Source organism: Lissotriton helveticus, chromosome 4_2 (genome assembly GCF_964261635.1).
Source record: "Lissotriton helveticus chromosome 4_2, aLisHel1.1, whole genome shotgun sequence".
Taxonomy (NCBI): Eukaryota; Metazoa; Chordata; class Amphibia; order Caudata; family Salamandridae; genus Lissotriton; species Lissotriton helveticus.
In genome coordinates, this window is record NC_136064.1 from 4208665 (window position 1) to 4236104 (window position 27440).

Genomic DNA, 27440 nt, shown 5'->3' on the forward strand with positions numbered 1-27440 from the left:
GTTATACCAGGCCCGTTTTCGTGCCTGTTTTAGAAGCCTAAGGGGATATCCTCTGTCTACCAACCGAGCTAAAAGACCTGCTGATTCGTCGAAAAAATCTTCCTTTCTGGTGCAGTTCCTCCGCAATCTCAGGAATTGCCCAAATGGGAGATTGTCCCTGAGGTTGCGGGGATGATGGCTGCTATATCGGAGTAACGTATTACGTTCGCTACTTTTACGATATAGTCCAGTATATAGTGCACCTAAGTCAGCATTGATTGTGATATCCAAGAAGTTGATTTTGGATCTATCAAATTCTACAGTAAATTGGATGTCAGGGGAACGTGTGTTTAACCATTCATGAAAGGAAATTAATTCATCTCTGTTACCATTCCATATGATTAAAACGTCATCAATATAGCGACGCCATAACCCTATGTGGTTTAGGTAGGGATTGATTTCATTAAGGACATTCGCCTGCTCAAATGCGTCCATAAAGATTATAGCTAGATTGGGGGCAAAGCTTGCCCCCATCGCTACTCCTTTTGTTTGAACGTAAAACTTACCCAAAAACATGAAAAAGTTCTTAGTCATAGCCAGCGTTAAGAGCTCAATAATGAATTCTGTTGGAACGCGGTGAGGTGCTGGGCGTGAATTTAAAACTAGCTCAATGACTGTCAGTGCTTGTCTCTGGGGGATATTTGTATATAAAGATTGAATGTCCATTGTGGCAAGAAGACTCTTTGTGGGGTCGTGTGGCCGTCCATCAATGAGTAATATGGTTTGCATCGTATCCTTCAGGTACGTTGCAGTATCTTCGGCTAGGGGCTTCAGAAATGTGTCGATGAATTTACACAAAGGCTCAAGGAGGGAACCACAGCCTGAAATGATCGGTCTGCCTGGGGGGTTCTGCATTCCTTTATGAATTTTGGGCAGAGTATAAATGGTTGGTATTCTGGGGTGCTTGTTATTTAGGTAATCATATTCGTGTTTATTGATGAAACCTAAACCTAACCCTTGTGTGGTTATAGATTGAATTCTCTTTTGTATGTCTTTTGTCGGGTCACCTTTTAGTTTTTCATAATTGCCTTCCACTCCTAACTGGGCAAGTATCTCGTTCGTATATTGATCATAGTCTTGCACGACAATGGCACCGCCCTTGTCAGCCGGTTTGATGACAATACCGGCATTCTCCTTTAATGTCGTGAGAGCTGACCGTTCCGACTTAGTGATATTGTATTGGACATACTGTCTCTCTAGCAAAGTGTTCTCTACATCCCTCAGAACTAGTTGTTCAAAAGCCAGTACTTTAGGAGGCATTTGGTGTGCGGGAGGGTTAAATTTTGACCTTAATTTGTTTTAGGCAGACAGCGTTTTAGCTACGGTACGAAGGCTTTGCCTTACACGTCCTGAGGAAGACCCGCAGGTCGAGGTTCCCAGTTACCCTAGTACCCCAAGACGGGTCGAAACGTCGACGCCCCCCCCTTTCCCATAACCAGGACCACTATTTTTTGGAACATTATACATGCCAGTCAAGACTGTATGATTGTTATAAATTGGAATAATATCAATAGTGGCCTGTTTGCACAACACGTTGGATATTTTCCAGCTTTTGCTTTAAGTTAACAAAATCTTATGTCACTTTTCTGTTGAGGCTTACACCCCTTTTCTCCTTAAACCACTACTTTCTTCTATTTCCGGCACCCTTATAGAAGCACGTTGCTCTTTCCTTTACCGTTCGCTGTGAATATTGTACAAATGTATATAAATAAATGTTCCGCTGTGTTTGGAGTACTCTATTAAAACTCCTTTTTGTAAATAAATGAGTTGTGATAGGTGGTTGCTTTTTCAATGGAATGAATATCCTATGATTTAATCATACTAGAGGTAAATAACCTTATTCCTCATTTAACTTTAGAAGTGATCAACTGTGAGCATATGATTTATTGAGCCAGCAAACAATCACGAGTTGGACCCCCAAAATTGGGCAAAATACCAACACCGTGCCTCCAATATGTAGATGACATTGTGTTGCTAGCACAAACTCCAGTTGGCCTGCAGAAATTGATCACAGGACTAGGAGCCTATACCACCTTTAACCAACTTACGATTAATCATCAAAAGACAAAAGTAATGCGTTTTTTTATATAAATATAATACAATATTTAACAGGCACACCTTTTCCTGGAAATTGGGCGAGCAATCACTGGCCCGGATTGCTTCCTATAAATATCTAAGCTTCTTGCTAGATTGCAAGCTCAACTTTAAGCAACACGTGTAACAAGGATGCAGGAAAGCAAAACAATTGTTATCTGCCTTCAAAATCCTGAGGAAAAAGTTCATAGATTGCTCTACCAGTCATCTGCTAAAAGTGATCGCCACAATATTTCTACCTTCCATCTCTTATGGCTCAGAAATCCTGAATACTACGGATGCTACAATATTAAATACAGCACAGTCTACACTTTTCAAAAGACTGTTTTCAATACCGTAACACACTTCACAGGAACAAATTTGTTTAGAATCCGGACTAAAAAATCAGATCATGGCCAGACAAGGAGCCTTAGTAAAGTATTATTGGAGGATGAGGGAGGCAGGAGATAACATTCTAGCCCACCGCTGTTGGGTTGAGATTGAAAATCAATCAAGACTAGCTAATTGAACCACGACAATCCTGAAGGAATCTTTGTCGGCATTAAAGCTAGAGGATGCCTGGTTAACACCAGTAACTTATTTTTGATTCAAAAGCGTGGTGAATACTGCAATCAAGCGGATCTCTTCATTAACTGATAAAATGATCTTCGCAAAAAAACATCACGCCTGGGCTGTGATAAAGGCCTACCAGAGGCTGAAGCCACAGCAGTATCTGACAGGGAGAAGGTTTTTGGTACAGTAAATGGGTGCACTGCCTGTTCATGCGCATACAGTACAAAGTGGTACAGATTTTCAGGTGCTATTCGGCGAGTGGACAAACCTAAACCACTCATGTGAGTAAAGAACTACTACTAACAAGTAAGAGGTTTGCCGAAGCACTCTGGTAAGTAATTACGGTTGTACAATGACAATATAACAACACATTCAAGAACACCAAATTGACAGAAGTAACCAAAGTTCCACAAGATGAGTAAATCTTGGATTCTTTAATGAAGATTACAGCCAGCCGACACGTGTTTCATCGCCTTCGCGATTCCTCAGGGCTGAAATAAACAAATAAGTAGCATCTAGCATATTCTTTGAACAGTTAGATTTTTCATGCCAGACCATGCTGTCTGACCAAAGTAAATATACAGTAGATGCTGCCTCCAGCTGTGGATATACAGTGAATTGTTCAACTCATTTCACTAGTGCCACCACAACACATCCGTGTCGAATAGGGTGTCTATGATCGATATTATATATAGACGTGAGTATACGTGATAGTGATTGTGATGGGTTTATGTGAGTGGAACAGGTAACTCAATCAAAGTGCTCGGCGATCTCCCATGACACAATATTGACAAGACCCTGTAGCGCAGTGGAAGTGTCCTGACCGTGTGCGGCTCTTACATACTGCATGCCAAACTTGTGATATGGTGCAAACATGTGTCAAAGAGAAGGCATACCTAGATGGCCGTATCGACATCAGAAGGTCTGTAAAATTATAGAGAGGGAGGAAAAATCGGAAAATTCTCATCACTAACCGCACTAAAGTAACTTAGGGCAAGACGTCACCACAATGAGACTGTCTCTTAGAAAACTAATTCTGTCTGCTCACCGCTTAGCTGGTGATAATTCCGACCCAGCCGGGCCTTCCAGTATGGGCACTGAATCAAGTGCGTCCAACAGCGGCGGAAGTCTTTATGTCTGTGACACAGTAAGGGTAAATTGTGTCACTACGATCAGTATCAAAGAATATACATATGGAGAAACTAGGTGAGACTATGTCTGTGCGAAAATTATATATCAAAGGGCTAACCTGCTGGAGTCCTTTAATTAAAAAAAGGAAGACATGCGATTGAATTCCCTAACTATTCTTCTTGCCGTGACACCCTTGTTGGTTTCAAATTCGGTTATTTGCAAAGATAGTCATGCATTACCAAAGGAAAGGTAACCCAATTTTACTTACAAATATTTATTTGTCAAACGAGTATAGAGTAGGCTCGGAAATCACTCGATATGTATAAACCAGAAATTCGGTCATGCCGTTATTAACATCAAATGCTGTTAAAAGAGAAAATTGCTCTCGTCAATAACTCGATATAGTCAGTTATGCATACGTGGGATTGCATATATGTAGCTATTGACTGATCTTACCGATTGTTTTTAGTAAAAACGGAAACCCAGTGCGGTTCCAATTAGTCTGTAAGTAAATGCTAAACAAAAAAAAGAGGGAATAAAAGCTGGATTTAGACATTCGCTCGTATCTTGCGAAATAACAGTTATAAATTACACTCCTACGTTGGTTCCAATGTCCGTTCGGCATCTAGCTTACCCGTGTGCGGCTTCTTCTAACGTTACAGGCGAGTGCACCTCTTCCGAGCCCGGTTCCGTGTTAGCACACGTGACTGAATACAGGCCTGCGTATATGCGCGTCTCAACGTGAGGCGTTCCCTTCACTTGAGCGCATTCGGAAAGTAACTGTAGCGGCCATATTGGAGAGGATAATGTATCTAGTGTCTAATCCCTCACATTGTATATAAGTAACTATGCTGATCAGATGCACATTCACAATTTGATCAGTCTAAAAAGAAGAAATATTGCTGCAAAATATGATATATATCTTGCTCCATGCAATTGTTTAGATGTCGATATGCGAACACGAAAATACCACATAATTGTTTATGGAGCTCAAATATGCTATGTATATCAATATTCATAGGGAATTCCGGTTTGTTTTATGCCCCCGGGTGCAGTGTGACATTCAATTTTACTATTGCGTGCCATAATCCAGTGTGCACCGTGATTGAGAGGCATAACCTATATGAGTGGATGACCCATTCATACTGTGACTACCTATTATAATACAACAAGTACATCGTCAAAATCAATGTTTATATAATTCCTAAGTATACTTGTCTGTATGGGAGACATAAGCCAGCATTGGGAAAGATATTGTTATTACAAAGATTTCCACATAAACAGTTCTGCAGTCTTACTGATTTTTATACATAAAATGTCACGTTCTATTGTCTATGTTTAATCACCCAAAAAGTATTGCATTTCTTGGTCGTAATTCAATCCCAACTCTACAGATTTCAAACGCATAATCCAGGTCGCTTCAATGCGTCTTAGTCTTAATTCGCGATTACCACCTCTTAGTGCCAGAGGAACAGTTTCTATACCAAAAAATTGCACATTTTTACTTGTATGGCCTTGTTGGCAGGAGGCTACATGCAAGGCCACAGGGTATTTGGGGTCACAGTTTACAATTGCTCTTATATGTTCCATCATTCTTTCTTTCAATGTTCTAATTGTGCTCCCCACATATTGTTTACCACATTCACATTCAATAATATAAAAGACAAATTTGGTTGTGCAGTTGATATTATTTTTGATTTTGTGACATGTGCCATCCGGGCCCATGAAGTTTGTTGTCCCGTGTTTGGCCCATTTACACATACTACAGAACCCGCATTTGTGGAAACCTAGACCACGTTGTGTCAACCAATCAACATTCCTCATATCACGGGGAACAGTGGGACTCAACTTATTCCGTAATGTGTTTCCTCTTCTGAAGGAAATCTGTGGTCGTTCTGTGATGCAGTTGGTCAGAGCTTTCTCGGATTTTAATATATGCCAGTGTTTGGTTAAACTTTTTCGTAGATCAGAATGGAGTGAATTGAAATCCGTCACCATTCTGATATGTTCTCTATCATCAGAATTTCGTTGTTGTCTAGTGATTAGAGTGTCTGTTCTCTTCACTTTCTTGATTCTTTGCTCAGCTTTTGAAATAGGATTTTTTGCATAGCCCCTGGTTTGAAATCTTTCTTTCATGTTGGTGATACATCTCCCGAATTCACCATCCTCACTACAGTTTCTTCTTGCCCTAATAAATTCACCAAATGGTATGGCGTTAATCTGGTGTAGGGGGTGAGAGCTAGAGGCATGCAGAATTGCATTGCATGCCGTTGACTTCCTGAACAGTCTACTGTGCAAGCAATTAGATGAGATATAGAACTCAATATCTAGGAATTCTATATTCGTCTTGCTCCACTTCATTGTGAAGCTAATTTTCCACAAGTTGTCGTTTAAATATTAAAAGAAACTCTGTAGTTGCTCCTCTGAGCCTGACCAAATAAGGATGCAATCATCAATATATCGACCCCAAAATATTATGGAGTCGATATACTGGCTGCCCTTATCGCCCCAGATGAGATCTGCCTCTAGTGCACCCATGAACAGGTTTGCAAACGAGGGTGATATTTTTGAGCCCATGGCCACACCTTGTTTTTGCCGGTACCAGTGTCTTTCACACATGAAATAGTTATTTTTGAGAATTAGTTCTATCATTGTTGCTAGCATTTCAGTGTGTTTCCATAGAGTGGCAGGTCTATTGCCAAGAAATTTATTAATAGCCTTGATGCCTAAGTCTATGTCAATACTGGTATAAAGGGATACCACATCCATTGTTACTAGAAAAAAGTCTTCTTGCCATTCCATGTCTGCTAGAGTGCTAAGAATATGCTTAGAGTCCTGAATATAGGAGGGTAAATTTTTGACTATTGGGCCAAGAAAAAGGTCCGCATATTCTGCTATTCTTTCTGTGGGGCCACCTATGCCAGAGACAATTGGCCTCCCCGGTGGAAAAGGTAGGTTCTTGTGGATCTTAGGCAAGGTGTATAACCATGGGTATGTTGGTCTGAATATTTTTAAGTACAAGTATTCTTCCTCGTTCAATAACCCTGATTGTTTCCAATTTAACAAATGGGAGTTAATTTCTATTGTTAGTGGACCAATGGGGTTGTATGTGAGGCGTTCATAGCACAGTTCATCTTGTAATTGTTGACTCATTTCTAATTGATAGTCTATGCGATCCATTACCACTACATTCCCTCCCTTATCCGCCTCTCGTATAGTGATGGTATTGTCATTCATGAGTATATTGAGTGCTGCTCTTTCCCCACTGGTGAGATTATCCTTATATTTGAACATTCTGCTCTTGCGTAGACGGTTCAAGTTGTCAAGATCCTCTGATACACGTCTATAGAAGTTGTCTATAGCATTGCCTCCAGGTAGTGTGGGAATCCATTTTGATTTGGACTTGAGCCCACTGACAATACTATAATCAGATTCTATATTTAATTCTGCTAGAAGTGTATCCATGTCAAGAGGAGAATCTTCCATATCGGTCAATGATAACAGAAGGTGAGTTGCATGCACATCATTTATTGATAAGGATTCAGTGGTACTCGTAACAGGTGTATTAATAGTAATCCCTCTATCCCTTTTCTCCAAACCAAAGAAATGCTTTTTCAGTTTTAGGTTCCTCACAAATTTAAACAAATCAATTTTTAATTTACATACATCACCAATTGCATATGGGTTGAAGCTTAGACCTTTACTAAGGAGGGAAACCATGTCTGGAGTGAGATGTAGTTTGGAAAGATTAATCACCTGTACTTCTCTAGTTTCGGCACCATCTAATTCCTGTTGGCCCCTGATCTTAACTTCCTTCTGTAGTTCTCTGTGTTGTCGTCCCCTGCCCCTCCTGGTTTTGGATCTGACTGGTTTCTTGCTGTAGGGAATTTGTTGCCCTTCCTGATCCGTAAAACCTCTTGAAAAAAAGGTGGCATTCCTTGTCTATCCTGATTATCTGATTCTCCCCCTACAGTGTTAACAGAGTTGAGAGAAGTGTTGCTGGATGACAGGGAGGCAGGTTCTGAACCTTGTGTTCTCTTGCTAGCATTCTTAGAACTATTAGGGATCAGGGAATCATATTTTTTATCAAAAGTAAAGATTCGACCGTGGGTATAGTCCAACTCGTCCCTTCTTAACTGCCTGGCTTTTCTATTTTTGATATCGGATTGATGTTTTAATAGAATTTCATCCAGGATAGTGTAATTTTTTACAGTGGATTCAGGTCTGTTGAGATCCTTAATTTCTTGTTCTATAGTGGCTATCTCTGCCTGTAATTTCGTAGCCTTACGTTCCGCGCTCACAATAAGTATTTCCATTAGAGTAATAGAGTTGTTAGAGAGAGATTCTTCCCATTTGACCATGAGGTCGGCATCTAGGTCATCATAGGTGGGAAACATTTGGCCTCTCAGACCTCTGGGGACACGTTTGAGCCTCAAATATTGTTTTAGTGTGGCCCCATCCCACCATTTGGAATTCTCTAGCTTTTTTAAGCGTTCTAGTTTCATGAATTTGTCTCGGAGGCCCTCAATGTGAGGGGGATTGGTGCTGGTGGAAGCAGATTGGGTGGACATGCCTTTTGCTAGGTTTTCAAACAACTCTTCTGCCATTTTGGTACGATCCATATTGGAAGTGTCTACTGTGTCTAGCAATGGTATACTAGAGGTTTATTAATAGGTAAAAGGATGCGTGGCGGCTACCCTAGACTGCAGATAAACTGACAGGGAGAAGGTTTTTGGTACAGTAAATGGGTGCACTGCCTGTTCATGCGCATACAGTACAAAGTGGTACAGATTTTCAGGTGCTATTCGGCGAGTGGACAAACCTAAACCACTCATGTGAGTAAAGAACTACTACTAACAAGTAAGAGGTTTGCCGAAGCACTCTGGTAAGTAATTACGGTTGTACAATGACAATATAACAACACATTCAAGAACACCAAATTGACAGAAGTAACCAAAGTTCCACAAGATGAGTAAATCTTGGATTCTTTAATGAAGATTACAGCCAGCCGACACGTGTTTCATCGCCTTCGCGATTCCTCAGGGCTGAAATAAACAAATAAGTAGCATCTAGCATATTCTTTGAACAGTTAGATTTTTCATGCCAGACCATGCTGTCTGACCAAAGTAAATATACAGTAGATGCTGCCTCCAGCTGTGGATATACAGTGAATTGTTCAACTCATTTCACTAGTGCCACCACAACACATCCGTGTCGAATAGGGTGTCTATGATCGATATTATATATAGACGTGAGTATACGTGATAGTGATTGTGATGGGTTTATGTGAGTGGAACAGGTAACTCAATCAAAGTGCTCGGCGATCTCCCATGACACAATATTGACAAGACCCTGTAGCGCAGTGGAAGTGTCCTGACCGTGTGCGGCTCTTACATACTGCATGCCAAACTTGTGATATGGTGCAAACATGTGTCAAAGAGAAGGCATACCTAGATGGCCGTATCGACATCAGAAGGTCTGTAAAATTATAGAGAGGGAGGAAAAATCGGAAAATTCTCATCACTAACCGCACTAAAGTAACTTAGGGCAAGACGTCACCACAATGAGACTGTCTCTTAGAAAACTAATTCTGTCTGCTCACCGCTTAGCTGGTGATAATTCCGACCCAGCCGGGCCTTCCAGTATGGGCACTGAATCAAGTGCGTCCAACAGCGGCGGAAGTCTTTATGTCTGTGACACAGTAAGGGTAAATTGTGTCACTACGATCAGTATCAAAGAATATACATATGGAGAAACTAGGTGAGACTATGTCTGTGCGAAAATTATATATCAAAGGGCTAACCTGCTGGAGTCCTTTAATTAAAAAAAGGAAGACATGCGATTGAATTCCCTAACTATTCTTCTTGCCGTGACACCCTTGTTGGTTTCAAATTCGGTTATTTGCAAAGATAGTCATGCATTACCAAAGGAAAGGTAACCCAATTTTACTTACAAATATTTATTTGTCAAACGAGTATAGAGTAGGCTCGGAAATCACTCGATATGTATAAACCAGAAATTCGGTCATGCCGTTATTAACATCAAATGCTGTTAAAAGAGAAAATTGCTCTCGTCAATAACTCGATATAGTCAGTTATGCATACGTGGGATTGCATATATGTAGCTATTGACTGATCTTACCGATTGTTTTTAGTAAAAACGGAAACCCAGTGCGGTTCCAATTAGTCTGTAAGTAAATGCTAAACAAAAAAAAGAGGGAATAAAAGCTGGATTTAGACATTCGCTCGTATCTTGCGAAATAACAGTTATAAATTACACTCCTACGTTGGTTCCAATGTCCGTTCGGCATCTAGCTTACCCGTGTGCGGCTTCTTCTAACGTTACAGGCGAGTGCACCTCTTCCGAGCCCGGTTCCGTGTTAGCACACGTGACTGAATACAGGCCTGCGTATATGCGCGTCTCAACGTGAGGCGTTCCCTTCACTTGAGCGCATTCGGAAAGTAACTGTAGCGGCCATATTGGAGAGGATAATGTATCTAGTGTCTGATCCCTCACATTGTATATAAGTAACTATGCTGATCAGATGCACATTCACAATTTGATCAGTCTAAAAAGAAGAAATATTGCTGCAAAATATGATATATATCTTGCTCCATGCAATTGTTTAGATGTCGATATGCGAACACGAAAATACCACATAATTGTTTATGGAGCTCAAATATGCTATGTATATCAATATTCATAGGGAATTCCGGTTTGTTTTATGCCCCCGGGTGCAGTGTGACATTCAATTTTACTATTGCGTGCCATAATCCAGTGTGCACCGTGATTGAGAGGCATAACCTATATGAGTGGATGACCCATTCATACTGTGACTACCTATTATAATACAACAAGTACATCGTCAAAATCAATGTTTATATAATTCCTAAGTATACTTGTCTGTATGGGAGACATAAGCCAGCATTGGGAAAGATATTGTTATTACAAAGATTTCCACATAAACAGTTCTGCAGTCTTACTGATTTTTATACATAAAATGTCACGTTCTATTGTCTATGTTTAATCACCCAAAAAGTATTGCATTTCTTGGTCGTAATTCAATCCCAACTCTACAGATTTCAAACGCATAATCCAGGTCGCTTCAATGCGTCTTAGTCTTAATTCGCGATTACCACCTCTTAGTGCCAGAGGAACAGTTTCTATACCAAAAAATTGCACATTTTTACTTGTATGGCCTTGTTGGCAGGAGGCTACATGCAAGGCCACAGGGTATTTGGGGTCACAGTTTACAATTGCTCTTATATGTTCCATCATTCTTTCTTTCAATGTTCTAATTGTGCTCCCCACATATTGTTTACCACATTCACATTCAATAATATAAATGACAAATTTGGTTGTGCAGTTGATATTATTTTTGATTTTGTGACATGTGCCATCCGGGCCCATGAAGTTTGTTGTCCCGTGTTTGGCCCATTTACACATACTACAGAACCCGCATTTGTGGAAACCTAGACCACGTTGTGTCAACCAATCAACATTCCTCATATCACGGGGAACAGTGGGACTCAACTTATTCCGTAATGTGTTTCCTCTTCTGAAGGAAATCTGTGGTCGTTCTGTGATGCAGTTGGTCAGAGCTTTCTCTAGCTCTAGCCTCTAGCTCTCACCCCCTACACCAGATTAACGCCATACCATTTGGTGAATTTATTAGGGCAAGAAGAAACTGTAGTGAGGATGGTGAATTCGGGAGATGTATCACCAACATGAAAGAAAGATTTCAAACCAGGGGCTATGCAAAAAATCCTATTTCAAAAGCTGAGCAAAGAATCAAGAAAGTGAAGAGAACAGACACTCTAATCACTAGACAACAACGAAATTCTGATGATAGAGAACATATCAGAATGGTGACGGATTTCAATTCACTCCATTCTGATCTACGAAAAAGTTTAACCAAACACTGGCATATATTAAAATCCGAGAAAGCTCTGACCAACTGCATCACAGAACGACCACAGATTTCCTTCAGAAGAGGAAACACATTACGGAATAAGTTGAGTCCCACTGTTCCCCGTGATATGAGGAATGTTGATTGGTTGACACAACGTGGTCTAGGTTTCCACAAATGCGGGTTCTGTAGTATGTGTAAATGGGCCAAACACGGGACAACAAACTTCATGGGCCCGGATGGCACATGTCACAAAATCAAAAATAATATCAACTGCACAACCAAATTTGTCATTTATATTATTGAATGTGAATGTGGTAAACAATATGTGGGGAGCACAATTAGAACATTGAAAGAAAGAATGATGGAACATATAAGAGCAATTGTAAACTGTGACCCCAAATACCCTGTGGCCTTGCATGTAGCCTCCTGCCAACAAGGCCATACAAGTAAAAATGTGCAATTTTTTGGTATAGAAACTGTTCCTCTGGCACTAAGAGGTGGTAATCGCGAATTAAGACTAAGACGCATTGAAGCGACCTGGATTATGCGTTTGAAATCTGTAGAGTTGGGATTGAATTACGACCAAGAAATGCAATACTTTTTGGGTGATTAAACATAGACAATAGAACGTCACATTTTATGTATAAAAATCAGTAAGACTGCAGAACTGTTTATGTGGAAATCTTTGTAATAACAATATCTTTCCCAATGCTGGCTTATGTCTCCCATACAGACAAGTATACTTAGGAATTATATAAACATTGATTTTGACGATGTACTTGTTGTATTATAATAGGTAGTCACAGTATGAATGGGTCATCCACTCATATAGGTTATGCCTCTCAATCACGGTGCACACTGGATTATGGCACGCAATAGTAAAATTGAATGTCACACTGCACCCGGGGGCATAAAACAAACCGGAATTCCCTATGAATATTGATATACATAGCATATTTGAGCTCCATAAACAATTATGTGGTATTTTCGTGTTCGCATATCGACATCTAAACAATTGCATGGAGCAAGATATATATCATATTTTGCAGCAATATTTCTTCTTTTTAGACTGATCAAATTGTGAATGTGCATCTGATCAGCATAGTTACTTATATACAATGTGAGGGATTAGACACTAGATACATTATCCTCTCCAATATGGCCGCTACAGTTACTTTCCGAATGCGCTCAAGTGAAGGGAACGCCTCACGTTGAGACGCGCATATACGCAGGCCTGTATTCAGTCACGTGTGCTAACACGGAACCGGGCTCGGAAGAGGTGCACTCGCCTGTAACGTTAGAAGAAGCCGCACACGGGTAAGCTAGATGCCGAACGGACATTGGAACCAACGTAGGAGTGTAATTTATAACTGTTATTTCGCAAGATACGAGCGAATGTCTAAATTCAGCTTTTATTCCCTCTTTTTTTTGTTTAGCATTTACTTACAGACTAATTGGAACCGCACTGGGTTTCCGTTTTTACTAAAAACAATCGGTAAGATCAGTCAATAGCTACATATATGCAATCCCACGTATGCATAACTGACTATATCGAGTTATTGACGAGAGCAATTTTCTCTTTTAACAGCATTTGATGTTAATAACGGCATGACCGAATTTCTGGTTTATACATATCGAGTGATTTCCGAGCCTACTCTATACTCGTTTGACAAATAAATATTTGTAAGTAAAATTGGGTTACCTTTCCTTTGGTAATGCATGACTATCTTTGCAAATAACCGAATTTGAAACCAACAAGGGTGTCACGGCAAGAAGAATAGTTAGGGAATTCAATCGCATGTCTTCCTTTTTTTAATTAAAGGACTCCAGCAGGTTAGCCCTTTGATATATAATTTTCGCACAGACATAGTCTCACCTAGTTTCTCCATATGTATATTCTTTGATACTGATCGTAGTGACACAATTTACCCTTACTGTGTCACAGACATAAAGACTTCCGCCGCTGTTGGACGCACTTGATTCAGTGCCCATACTGGAAGGCCCGGCTGGGTCGGAATTATCACCAGCTAAGCGGTGAGCAGACAGAATTAGTTTTCTAAGAGACAGTCTCATTGTGGTGACGTCTTGCCCTAAGTTACTTTAGTGCGGTTAGTGATGAGAATTTTCCGATTTTTCCTCCCTCTCTATAATTTTACAGACCTTCTGATGTCGATACGGCCATCTAGGTATGCCTTCTCTTTGACACATGTTTGCACCATATCACAAGTTTGGCATGCAGTATGTAAGAGCCGCACACGGTCAGGACACTTCCACTGCGCTACAGGGTCTTGTCAATATTGTGTCATGGGAGATCGCCGAGCACTTTGATTGAGTTACCTGTTCCACTCACATAAACCCATCACAATCACTATCACGTATACTCACGTCTATATATAATATCGATCATAGACACCCTATTCGACACGGATGTGTTGTGGTGGCACTAGTGAAATGAGTTGAACAATTCACTGTATATCCACAGCTGGAGGCAGCATCTACTGTATATTTACTTTGGTCAGACAGCATGGTCTGGCATGAAAAATCTAACTGTTCAAAGAATATGCTAGATGCTACTTATTTGTTTATTTCAGCCCTGAGGAATCGCGAAGGCGATGAAACACGTGTCGGCTGGCTGTAATCTTCATTAAAGAATCCAAGATTTACTCATCTTGTGGAACTTTGGTTACTTCTGTCAATTTGGTGTTCTTGAATGTGTTGTTATATTGTCATTGTACAACCGTAATTACTTACCAGAGTGCTTCGGCAAACCTCTTACTTGTTAGTAGTAGTTCTTTACTCACATGAGTGGTTTAGGTTTGTCCACTCGCCGAATAGCACCTGAAAATCTGTACCACTTTGTACTGTATGCGCATGAACAGGCAGTGCACCCATTTACTGTACCAAAAACCTTCTCCCTGTCAGTTTATCTGCAGTCTAGGGTAGCCGCCACGCATCCTTTTACCTATTAATAAACCTCTAGTATACCATTGCTAGACACAGTAGACACTTCCAATATGGATCGTACCAAAATGGCAGAAGAGTTGTTTGAAAACCTAGCAAAAGGCATGTCCACCCAATCTGCTTCCACCAGCACCAATCCCCCTCACATTGAGGGCCTCCGAGACAAATTCATGAAACTAGAACGCTTAAAAAAGCTAGAGAATTCCAAATGGTGGGATGGGGCCACACTAAAACAATATTTGAGGCTCAAACGTGTCCCCAGAGGTCTGAGAGGCCAAATTTTTCCCACCTATGATGACCTAGATGCCGACCTCATGGTCAAATGGGAAGAATCTCTCTCTAACAACTCTATTACTCTAATGGAAATACTTATTGTGAGCGCGGAACGTAAGGCTACGAAATTACAGGCAGAGATAGCCACTATAGAACAAGAAATTAAGGATCTCAACAGACCTGAATCCACTGTAAAAAATTACACTATCCTGGATGAAATTCTATTAAAACATCAATCCGATATCAAAAATAGAAAAGCCAGGCAGTTAAGAAGGGACGAGTTGGACTATACCCACGGTCGAATCTTTACTTTTGATAAAAAATATGATTCCCTGATCCCTAATAGTTCTAAGAATGCTAGCAAGAGAACACAAGGTTCAGAACCTGCCTCCCTGTCATCCAGCAACACTTCTCTCAACTCTGTTAACACTGTAGGGGGAGAATCAGATAATCAGGATAGACAAGGAATGCCACCTTTTTTTCAAGAGGTTTTACGGATCAGGAAGGGCAACAAATTCCCTACAGCAAGAAACCAGTCAGATCCAAAACCAGGAGGGGCAGGGGACGACAACACAGAGAACTACAGAAGGAAGTTAAGATCAGGGGCCAACAGGAATTAGATGGTGCCGAAACTAGAGAAGTACAGGTGATTAATCTTTCCAAACTACATCTCACTCCAGACATGGTTTCCCTCCTTAGTAAAGGTCTAAGCTTCAACCCATATGCAATTGGTGATGTATGTAAATTAAAAATTGATTTGTTTAAATTTGTGAGGAACCTAAAACTGAAAAAGCATTTCTTTGGTTTGGAGAAAAGGGATAGAGGGATTACTATTAATACACCTGTTACGAGTACCACTGAATCCTTATCAATAAATGATGTGCATGCAACTCACCTTCTGTTATCATTGACCGATATGGAAGATTCTCCTCTTGACATGGATACACTTCTAGCAGAATTAAATATAGAATCTGATTATAGTATTGTCAGTGGGCTCAAGTCCAAATCAAAATGGATTCCCACACTACCTGGAGGCAATGCTATAGACAACTTCTATAGACGTGTATCAGAGGATCTTGACAACTTGAACCGTCTACGCAAGAGCAGAATGTTCAAATATAAGGATAATCTCACCAGTGGGGAAAGAGCAGCACTCAATATACTCATGAATGACAATACCATCACTATACGAGAGGCGGATAAGGGAGGGAATGTAGTGGTAATGGATCGCATAGACTATCAATTAGAAATGAGTCAACAATTACAAGATGAACTGTGCTATGAACGCCTCACATACAACCCCATTGGTCCACTAACAATAGAAATTAACTCCCATTTGTTAAATTGGAAACAATCAGGGTTATTGAACGAGGAAGAATACTTGTACTTAAAAATATTCAGACCAACATACCCATGGTTATACACCTTGCCTAAGATCCACAAGAACCTACCTTTTCCACCGGGGAGGCCAATTGTCTCTGGCATAGGTGGCCCCACAGAAAGAATAGCAGAATATGCGGACCTTTTTCTTGGCCCAATAGTCAAAAATTTACCCTCCTATATTCAGGACTCTAAGCATATTCTTAGCACTCTAGCAGACATGGAATGGCAAGAAGACTTTTTTCTAGTAACAATGGATGTGGTATCCCTTTATACCAGTATTGACATAGACTTAGGCATCAAGGCTATTAATAAATTTCTTGGCAATAGACCTGCCACTCTATGGAAACACACTGAAATGCTAGCAACAATGATAGAACTAATTCTCAAAAATAACTATTTCATGTGTGAAAGACACTGGTACCGGCAAAAACAAGGTGTGGCCATGGGCTCAAAAATATCACCCTCGTTTGCAAACCTGTTCATGGGTGCACTAGAGGCAGATCTCATCTGGGGCGATAAGGGCAGCCAGTATATCGACTCCATAATATTTTGGGGTCGATATATTGATGATTGCATCCTTATTTGGTCAGGCTCAGAGGAGCAACTACAGAGTTTCTTTCAATATTTAAACGACAACTTGTGGAAAATTAGCTTCACAATGAAGTGGAGCAAGACGAATATAGAATTCCTAGATATTGAGTTCTATATCTCATCTAATTGCTTGCACAGTAGACTGTTCAGGAAGTCAACGGCATGCAATGCAATTCTGCATGCCTCTAGCTCTCACCCCCTACACCAGATTAACGCCATACCATTTGGTGAATTTATTAGGGCAAGAAGAAACTGTAGTGAGGATGGTGAATTCGGGAGATGTATCACCAACATGAAAGAAAGATTTCAAACCAGGGGCTATGCAAAAAATCCTATTTCAAAAGCTGAGCAAAGAATCAAGAAAGTGAAGAGAACAGACACTCTAATCACTAGACAACAACGAAATTCTGATGATAGAGAACATATCAGAATGGTGACGGATTTCAATTCACTCCATTCTGATCTACGAAAAAGTTTAACCAAACACTGGCATATATTAAAATCCGAGAAAGCTCTGACCAACTGCATCACAGAACGACCACAGATTTCCTTCAGAAAAGGAAACACATTACGGAATAAGTTGAGTCCCACTGTTCCCCGTGATATGAGGAATGTTGATTGGTTGACACAACGTGGTCTAGGTTTCCACAAATGCGGGTTCTGTAGTATGTGTAAATGGGCCAAACACGGGACAACAAACTTCATGGGCCCGGATGGCACATGTCACAAAATCAAAAATAATATCAACTGCACAACCAAATTTGTCATTTATATTATTGAATGTGAATGTGGTAAACAATATGTGGGGAGCACAATTAGAACATTGAAAGAAAGAATGATGGAACATATAAGAGCAATTGTAAACTGTGACCCCAAATACCCTGTGGCCTTGCATGTAGCCTCCTGCCAACAAGGCCATACAAGTAAAAATGTGCAATTTTTTGGTATAGAAACTGTTCCTCTGGCACTAAGAGGTGGTAATCGCGAATTAAGACTAAGACGCATTGAAGCGACCTGGATTATGCGTTTGAAATCTGTAGAGTTGGGATTGAATTACGACCAAGAAATGCAATACTTTTTGGGTGATTAAACATAGACAATAGAACGTGACATTTTATGTATAAAAATCAGTAAGACTGCAGAACTGTTTATGTGGAAATCTTTGTAATAACAATATCTTTCCCAATGCTGGCTTATGTCTCCCATACAGACAAGTATACTTAGGAATTATATAAACATTGATTTTGACGATGTACTTGTTGTATTATAATAGGTAGTCACAGTATGAATGGGTCATCCACTCATATAGGTTATGCCTCTCAATCACGGTGCACACTGGATTATGGCACGCAATAGTAAAATTGAATGTCACACTGCACCCGGGGGCATAAAACAAACCGGAATTCCCTATGAATATTGATATACATAGCATATTTGAGCTCCATAAACAATTATGTGGTATTTTCGTGTTCGCATATCGACATCTAAACAATTGCATGGAGCAAGATATATATCATATTTTGCAGCAATATTTCTTCTTTTTAGACTGATCAAATTGTGAATGTGCATCTGATCAGCATAGTTACTTATATACAATGTGAGGGATTAGACACTAGATACATTATCCTCTCCAATATGGCCGCTACAGTTACTTTCCGAATGCGCTCAAGTGAAGGGAACGCCTCACGTTGAGACGCGCATATACGCAGGCCTGTATTCAGTCACGTGTGCTAACACGGAACCGGGCTCGGAAGAGGTGCACTCGCCTGTAACGTTAGAAGAAGCCGCACACGGGTAAGCTAGATGCCGAACGGACATTGGAACCAACGTAGGAGTGTAATTTATAACTGTTATTTCGCAAGATACGAGCGAATGTCTAAATCCAGCTTTTATTCCCTCTTTTTTTTGTTTAGCATTTACTTACAGACTAATTGGAAACGCACTGGGTTTCCGTTTTTACTAAAAACAATCGGTAAGATCAGTCAATAGCTACATATATGCAATCCCACGTATGCATAACTGACTATATCGAGTTATTGACGAGAGCAATTTTCTCTTTTAACAGCATTTGATGTTAATAACGGCATGACCGAATTTCTGGTTTATACATATCGAGTGATTTCCGAGCCTACTCTATACTCGTTTGACAAATAAATATTTGTAAGTAAAATTGGGTTACCTTTCCTTTGGTAATGCATGACTATCTTTGCAAATAACCGAATTTGAAACCAACAAGGGTGTCACGGCAAGAAGAATAGTTAGGGAATTCAATCGCATGTCTTCCTTTTTTTAATTAAAGGACTCCAGCAGGTTAGCCCTTTGATATATAATTTTCGCACAGACATAGTCTCACCTAGTTTCTCCATATGTATATTCTTTGATACTGATCGTAGTGACACAATTTACCCTTACTGTGTCACAGACATAAAGACTTCCGCCGCTGTTGGACGCACTTGATTCAGTGCCCATACTGGAAGGCCCGGCTGGGTCGGAATTATCACCAGCTAAGCGGTGAGCAGACAGAATTAGTTTTCTAAGAGACAGTCTCATTGTGGTGACGTCTTGCCCTAAGTTACTTTAGTGCGGTTAGTGATGAGAATTTTCCGATTTTTCCTCCCTCTCTATAATTTTACAGACCTTCTGATGTCGATACGGCCATCTAGGTATGCCTTCTCTTTGACACATGTTTGCACCATATCACAAGTTTGGCATGCAGTATGTAAGAGCCGCACACGGTCAGGACACTTCCACTGCGCTACAGGGTCTTGTCAATATTGTGTCATGGGAGATCGCCGAGCACTTTGATTGAGTTACCTGTTCCACTCACATAAACCCATCACAATCACTATCACGTATACTCACGTCTATATATAATATCGATCATAGACACCCTATTCGACACGGATGTGTTGTGGTGGCACTAGTGAAATGAGTTGAACAATTCACTGTATATCCACAGCTGGAGGCAGCATCTACTGTATATTTACTTTGGTCAGACAGCATGGTCTGGCATGAAAAATCTAACTGTTCAAAGAATATGCTAGATGCTACTTATTTGTTTATTTCAGCCCTGAGGAATCGCGAAGGCGATGAAACACGTGTCGGCTGGCTGTAATCTTCATTAAAGAATCCAAGATTTACTCATCTTGTGGAACTTTGGTTACTTCTGTCAATTTGGTGTTCTTGAATGTGTTGTTATATTGTCATTGTACAACCGTAATTACTTACCAGAGTGCTTCGGCAAACCTCTTAGCCACAGCAGTATCTGATTGAACACTTCTCCTACCATAAAAAGCACTACTTGATGTTGCTACAAAGGGGATCATTCCCCTCAAAGGATATGACCCCAAAATGGAAACATTCATGGCCATCTAAGGAATGCCGCCTCTGTGGTCAAGGAAAGGAGTCACTACTACATCTACTATGTACATGCCATTTTTTACTGAAAACTCGCAAATCCATTCTTCGGGAGATTTTAAGGAATGAACAGATAAGAACATGTAGAGCCGCAGTCATCAGGTGTCTTGGAGGGCTTTTGATTCCCCCCTCCTGTAGTACCATAAGATTCTGGAAAATAGTAGCAAAGGAACTGGAAAAAAATTGATTCAATCCAAGCAGCTAACAAATAACCTGCTGGCAGACATTTCTTAAATGTATTGTAATACCTGTTAGTTTTTTAATTGTGATCACGACCCTCAGGCCTTTTTTCTCTCTTATGTTTTTTAAAATATGCTCATTTAAAGTACAGCGTTTTATGGTGGTTTGCCATCCTTTTATGATTTTTAACGAATCAATAAAAGTATTTTTGACTTGACTTGATAGCCAATGGAAAGGAAAGAAAAGAGCTTGCTTGGCGTCCTAAGGCCTGTCCTAAAAGGGCAGGCTACTCAATGCCATGCCAGCCAGAGGCATTCATGCAGAGATAGGGTTTCACATGGCAATGCCAGTGTGGCTCGGCGGTCAGAAAGACAGAGCTTGTCTGAGATGGAAGAGCCAGGGTTTGAGCAGAAGGGACAGACGTCCGTTTTTGATGAATCTCCCATTATCCCCTCACTCTAACTGGTGGCATGGATTCACAGCTTTATGAATGCCCCTGAACATGTTCCAAAGTACAGGACAGAATGAAATCTTCTGGAGATCACACATTGCGAGGAAATGCTGAATTGTAGCATACATGAGGTGATGTACATTGCAATACATAAAACCTCGCAACACACTTTTTAGCAGTACCAACTCGGGGGCCCATTAAAAAATGTTGGGAGCTACCCCACGAGCCAGGTACTTTTTAACCATCACTAATAACACTCCAAACCCCACCACTCACTGATCATCACAACCCTACACACACAACACACATAGTCTGTGTATAAGTGCTCCTGCGTAGTCGTAGGTAGCAGCACGCCGCATCCCGTAGAGGGGTGTGAAGACCCGATGATGAAGCATGACACCAAGGTCCTTTTGGTGTGTGAGGGGTATTTTAAAAACACTCAGTGCTCCCCACCATTGTAGGGACCACACCCACCCTCCAGTGGACTCCATTTGTTTTTGACAGAATTGTAGCAGTGAACATGAACGTCAGGATGCAGATATTACAGTAGATGTGGTAGCAGTGCTTATTTTGAGCCAGTGGTTTCCGGCGCTCGGTGCCTAATTGTGAACACCTGCACAAATGACAGTCTGCCACATGGTGGCGGTGTTTGTCTAATTTAGAGATAAGCACAACAACAGTAGTTTATTACTACAATATACATTAAAATGACTAATTCCTGTCGCCCAAGCCATTCTTATAGCTTTGGGGGCCTGGATTACCCTAAAATTGTACACTTGTACTTGTTGGTGTATGATGGTTAGCAGTTGTATTAGTACTGCCAGTGCTGGTAGAGGCAATGGGCGGTGCAAGCTGTAGTGACCTTGCTACGACGTCCCTTGTGAATATTTCCAAATTAAGCACTGTGTAGGCGCCTTCGTTATGGTTGCCACAAGAGCTGTGGTCAGACTGCCCTGGAGCCCGCTGTGCGCCATTTAGGAAGGGCTAGAATATCGTACACAAACTTTCTAACTGAAGTGACACATAAAAATAAGTGCTCCGCAGAGCAGAGGTCAGTCTGTCTGCAGCCCCGCGCGCTCGGTGTCCTAGCGCCCACTGAAAACACCTGGCGCTACATGCTTGTGCGTGCAGGCTTCCAAAGACACACGTAGGCTCTTCTTTGGAGGCTTATCACGAGGAAATGAAAAGTTGGGGGAATGTGTGCCCAATAAAAGCGGCTTTATGCAGGTCGCGAAACGGAGCGTTTGTTTGCTCTTGACGTGTTTTATGTTCCAAGTAACCCCACAAGGGCCAAACCTCTGGAGGCCGCCGTTTTCAAGTGGGCCGCTGACATCTGGTAAACTGACTGGATCCGGAGCTTCCTTCTTGGCGCTGCTTTCCTGGCTGAAGGGGTGGGAGCGAAAAACAAAGCGCTTGGCAGCTGCCCTGCCACATCTGGACGGGATCACCTGTGCGGACCCGCTGAACGCCGCTCGGGGTCTGGGCCTTTGGGAGCCAGACGCGATCCCATTCTGCGCATGCGCACTGGAGCAGCAAAGAGCCGTGCGCCTGACTCCCAAAGACTTAGATGTACAAACCCAATGGCGGTCATTCCGTCAGTTAATGCAGAACTTCCGGCCACGCTAGCTCAGAAATATGGCCAGGAAACCCCAGGTCCATGTTGTTTCTGAGTTACGCTGTTTGTAGCACGTGTATGAAATTGATGAGTTATCGATATCCTCTGGGCAGTGCAGTTTTAGGTCTGGCTAAAGACAGGCTCACCTGTTTCTAGAGCTCATGCACTTAACATAAATTAACACAAATACGACATACAGAGAAAGGAGCGCAGGGCCGTGTCAATGTCATCATGCAAAGTGCCTTGTCGTGTCAAGGTCAGGAGGCAAAGGGAATGGTGGGGTCAAGGTCATGATGCAAAGTGTCTGGTCGCGTCAAGGTTATGATGCAAAGTGGATGGTCGAGTCAATGTCATGATGCAAAGGGCCATATGTATCAAGCTAATTAGCATTCGCAAAGGCCGAAATTCTGCGAATTTCGGCCTTTGCGAATGCTAATTTGACAAATGGTATGTATCAAACATGTTTGATGCAAAATAAGGAATAGCAAAATTTGCAATTCCTTATTTTGCGATTGCACTTAAGGAATCGCAAATTTTGCGATTCCTTAAATGCAATGTATCAAAAAAAAAATATTCAAAAAATGCCATTAAGGATTCGCAAATTACCACCAACTTCTAGTTGGTGGTAATTTGCAAATTCTTTTCAAAAAGCTTTTTTCCAAAAAACAAAAGGTGCCATATGACGCCCATACATGCCCTTAGGGCATGTATGTGCGCCATATGCCCCCAAATGTCTTTTTCAGGGGTGCAGCAGGGTGTTCTTGAGACACCCCTGCACCCTTGAAGAAATTCCTAATTTGCGATTAGCTAATTGCTAATCGCAAATTGCACCTTCATTCCTATGGGCCTCCTGGCCCATAGAAATGAATGGGTAATTTGCGATTAGCAATTTGCTAATCGCAAATTAGGAATGGTAAAGAATTGCTATTTAATAGCGCTTTTGTACATAAATACCGTTTTGCGAATTCCAAATAGCGATTCCTTAAAATTCGCTATTTGGAATTCGCAAAACGGTAGTATGATACATATGGCCAAAAGTGCCTTGTCATGTCAAGGTCATGATGCAAAGGGGAAGGTCATGATGCAAAGTGGATGGTCACATCAAGGTCATGATGCAGATTGGATGGTCACGTCAACGTCATGTTGCAAAGTGCATGGACGGGTCAAGGTTATGTTGCAAGTGCATGGTCATGTCAAGGTCATAATGCAAAGGGGATGGTGATGTCTAGGTCATGATGCAAAGTGTCTGGTCGCATCAAGGTCATGATGCAAAGTGGATGGTTGAGTCAAGGTCATGATGCAAAGTGGATGGTCACGTCAAGTTCATGTTGTAAAGTGCATGGTCGGGTCAAGGTCATGATGCAAAGGGAATGGTCATGTCAAGGTCATGATGCAAAGTGTCTGGTCGTGTTAAGGTCATGATGTGAAGTGTCTGGTCGCATCAAGGTCATGATGCAAAGTGGATGGTTGAGTCAATGTCATGATGCAAAGTGCCTCGTCATGTCAAGGTCATGATGCAAAGGGGAAGGTCATGTCAAGGTCATGATGCAAAGTGGATGGTCACATCAAGGTCATGATGCAAAGTGGATGGTCATGTCAAGTTCATGTTGCAAAGTGCCTGGTCACGTCAAGGTCGTGATGCAGAGTGGATGGTCACATAAAGGTTATGTTGCAAAGTGTGAGACCTTGACCTCCGGTCTAGGCCAGCAATCTCCCCAGTAGCTCCGCATCACCACCGTATCACCGCAGTGCAGAGTCTCCCCTGAGAAATGCTCGCGCCGGCAGCCCGATTCTCGCCTCAGAGGTGCTCCGGTCCCAGCCTGCCTGGTGATCCCATTCGCCCTGTGCTATTTACTCTGTATACTCTTCTTTATTTACTTATTTAGCCCTACTCCTCCTGATTTATTCTATTATTTACTTATTTAGTTGAGTTTTATTCTCCCTCAGCACCCCGCTGATTTCCTGCCCCTGCTGACCCTGCAGCCCCTCCCACACAGCCCCGCTCCCGCCTCCCTACCTCTAGTCCCGCCCCTCCCCTACTCAATGGCACCTCTGCGCAGTCGCGCAGCGGACGCATGCAGCGGGCGTGCCTAAGGCAAGCTCGTCTGCACACATCTGTGACCTGACCGTGGCCAGCGCCAGGGACGCTGGATCTACGACCACCCACTGCTACACCGCCGCCGCCCTCTTTGCACTCAACCCCAGGAAAAACAACGACTGCCAGAGATCGACGCCGAACACCACCCACTGCCAGTTCTCCTGCCTACACTGCCGACTATCCTTCACCATCAACAGCCTCCACATGACCGCTGAACCCACGATGAACGCCCACACCCCCGAAGCCCTCACATGCATCCTCCTCAACCTGCGCTCCCTCCACAGACACGCCACGGAGATCTGGGACCTGCTCGACACCTTTGCGCCAGACATCGCCTTCTTCTTGGAAACATGGACCAACACCACCTCTGCCTCTCACATCGCCACAGCCATCCCACACGGATACAAGATCCAAAGAAAGGACTGCCCCATCGCCCAGTAGGAGGACTCGCCATTGCACACAAGAGCTCCCTCCGGCTCTCCACCTCCAGCACGAGCGACCCGCTCTCCAACACAGGGCACCTCCACTTCCAGATCCAAACCAGTCCCAGAACCATGCTGCGCGGGACCCTCGACTACAGTTCCCCCGGTCCTCGTGCCTCTTCCGCCACCACCATTGCCGACCTAGTCGCACCCCATGCCATCGCCTCCAAGGACTACATCCTTATCGGGGACCTGAATTTCCACCTCGACAACCACAGCTACCCCGACTCCACCTCACTCCTTGACAACCTTGCCAACCTCTGCCTGAAACAGCTGGTCACCACCCTCACCCACAAAGCTGGACACACCCTAGACCCCACTTCAGCCACACCACCCAGCCCCTCTGGACAGTCCACCACTGCGTTCATTTCGCCTTCAACACCACCACTGCGACTAAACCCGCCCCGCACAAGCCACAAAGGAACTGGAGCAAGATCACAGAGGAACCCCTCAACACCACCCTCCTCCATGACCCCCCCCCTCTGCCATGAACAACGCCAACTAAGGAACTACACATCATCGACCTCCAAGAGGCCAGGCTCTCCTGCAGACACCTCGAGAAACTCTGGCAGAACAGGAACACCATGACTGAATACCACCAGCGCATAAGAGCCACCAAACAACCCTTTATCAAGAACAAAATTCACACCAACGCAAGCATCGCAAAAGAACTCTTCAAAGTCATACAGCAGTTCACCCTCTCAGGACCTCTGCAACAAGCTCAGCTCCTACTTCCACCTGAAAATCTTGGCCCTCTACGACAACTTCAGTGAACAGACTCCGGACACCACGCCCCTCTCCACCACCGACAACCAGCCAACCAGCACCACCTGGAAACCGACCACCACTGAAGACACAACCACAACCATGAACAACACCCACTCTGGAGCCCCAACTGACCCCTGCCCACTGCACATCTACCACAGAGCCGTACCGCCATAGCACCCGAACTAGGCCAGACCATCAATACCTCCCTCGAGTCCGGCATCTTTCCTGATGACTGGAAGCGGGCAGAGGTCAAGCCCCTCCTCAAGAAACCCTCGGCCGACCCGACGGACCTGAAAAAGGACCGGCCCATCTCTCTCCTTCCCTTCCCAGCCAAAGTCACGGAGAGATTCATCAACACCCAACTGACCACCTTCATTGAAGAGAACGCCATCCCCAACCCCTCCCAGTCTGGATTTCGGAGCAACCACAGCACCAAGACCACCCTCCTTGCCGCCACCGACATCATCCGCAAACTACTCAACCAGGGCCACACTGCGGCCCTCATCCTACTTGACCTCTCCGCAGCCTTCAACACCAACTTCCATCGCACCCTTGCAGCCAGACTACACAACGCCGGTATATGGGGGAACTGTCTTTGACTGGATCCGTTCCTGTCTCTCCGGCAGGACCCAATGGACCAGACAGGCAAAGGGGATGGTCATGTCAAGGTCGTGATGCAAAGTGGATGGTCACGTCAAGGTCATGTTGCAACGTGCATGGGCGGGTCAAGGTCATGATTCAAAGTGCATGGTCATGTCAAGGTAATGATGCAAAGGGGATGGTCAGATCAAGGTCATGATGCAAACGGGATGGTGGCATCAAGGTCATGAAGCAAAGGGGATGATCAGGTCAAGGTCATGATGCAAAGGGGATGGTGGCATCAAGGTCATGATGAAATATCAATTTTAGAGGATGCCCGATGCTGCAAGATGAATTCAGAGGGGAATGTCCACTTCTAAGTTGGGCTCACCATAACTAACTACAAACCTCAAGACAAACAGATAAAAAACTCTTCTGTGTACAGAATAAAGACACTTTATAAGTATTAGTGACTGTAAATTCCTGTGAATATCGCTGTTTATTTGCCTACTTCACTAGCATATTCCAGAAGCGCACTCAGAGCTGTGATATTGACTGTGGCCTTATAACCCAAACATGACATATTTTCTTAAAAAGGCAGTCTCGTGAAAGACTCCCAGACACATTTCTAGTCTGCTCAACTTAAGAGCTTCTAAATGGTTTGTAAAATGTGGAAAGCGTCCACATGGGCATTACTTTTTTTCCATAAACCTTTAGTTGTGTGAAAGTCTAATTCTGCTTTTGGGACTCTGTGTTCAATTCCCTTATTTCCTCACATTAGTTAAAAGAGTTTTCAAGGTCTTAAGCCTGACTCAAGAGGGACATCTAGTAATTGGTTGTGTTGGATGGCAAGCATTGGAAAAGTCAATAGTTGTGGTTTTAATGAGCTATAACATGCAATTGCAAGCATGCAC

At 42.6% G+C, this 27440-nt stretch overlaps 1 protein-coding gene across 2 annotated transcripts in view; it reads right to left on the reverse strand.

The window, feature by feature from the left end:
• LOC144752173 (vascular endothelial growth factor receptor kdr-like) overlaps nucleotides 1–27440 on the reverse strand; it is a 655129-nt gene that overhangs the window by 231410 nt on the left and 396279 nt on the right. The gene's annotated exons all lie outside the window — the stretch shown is intronic.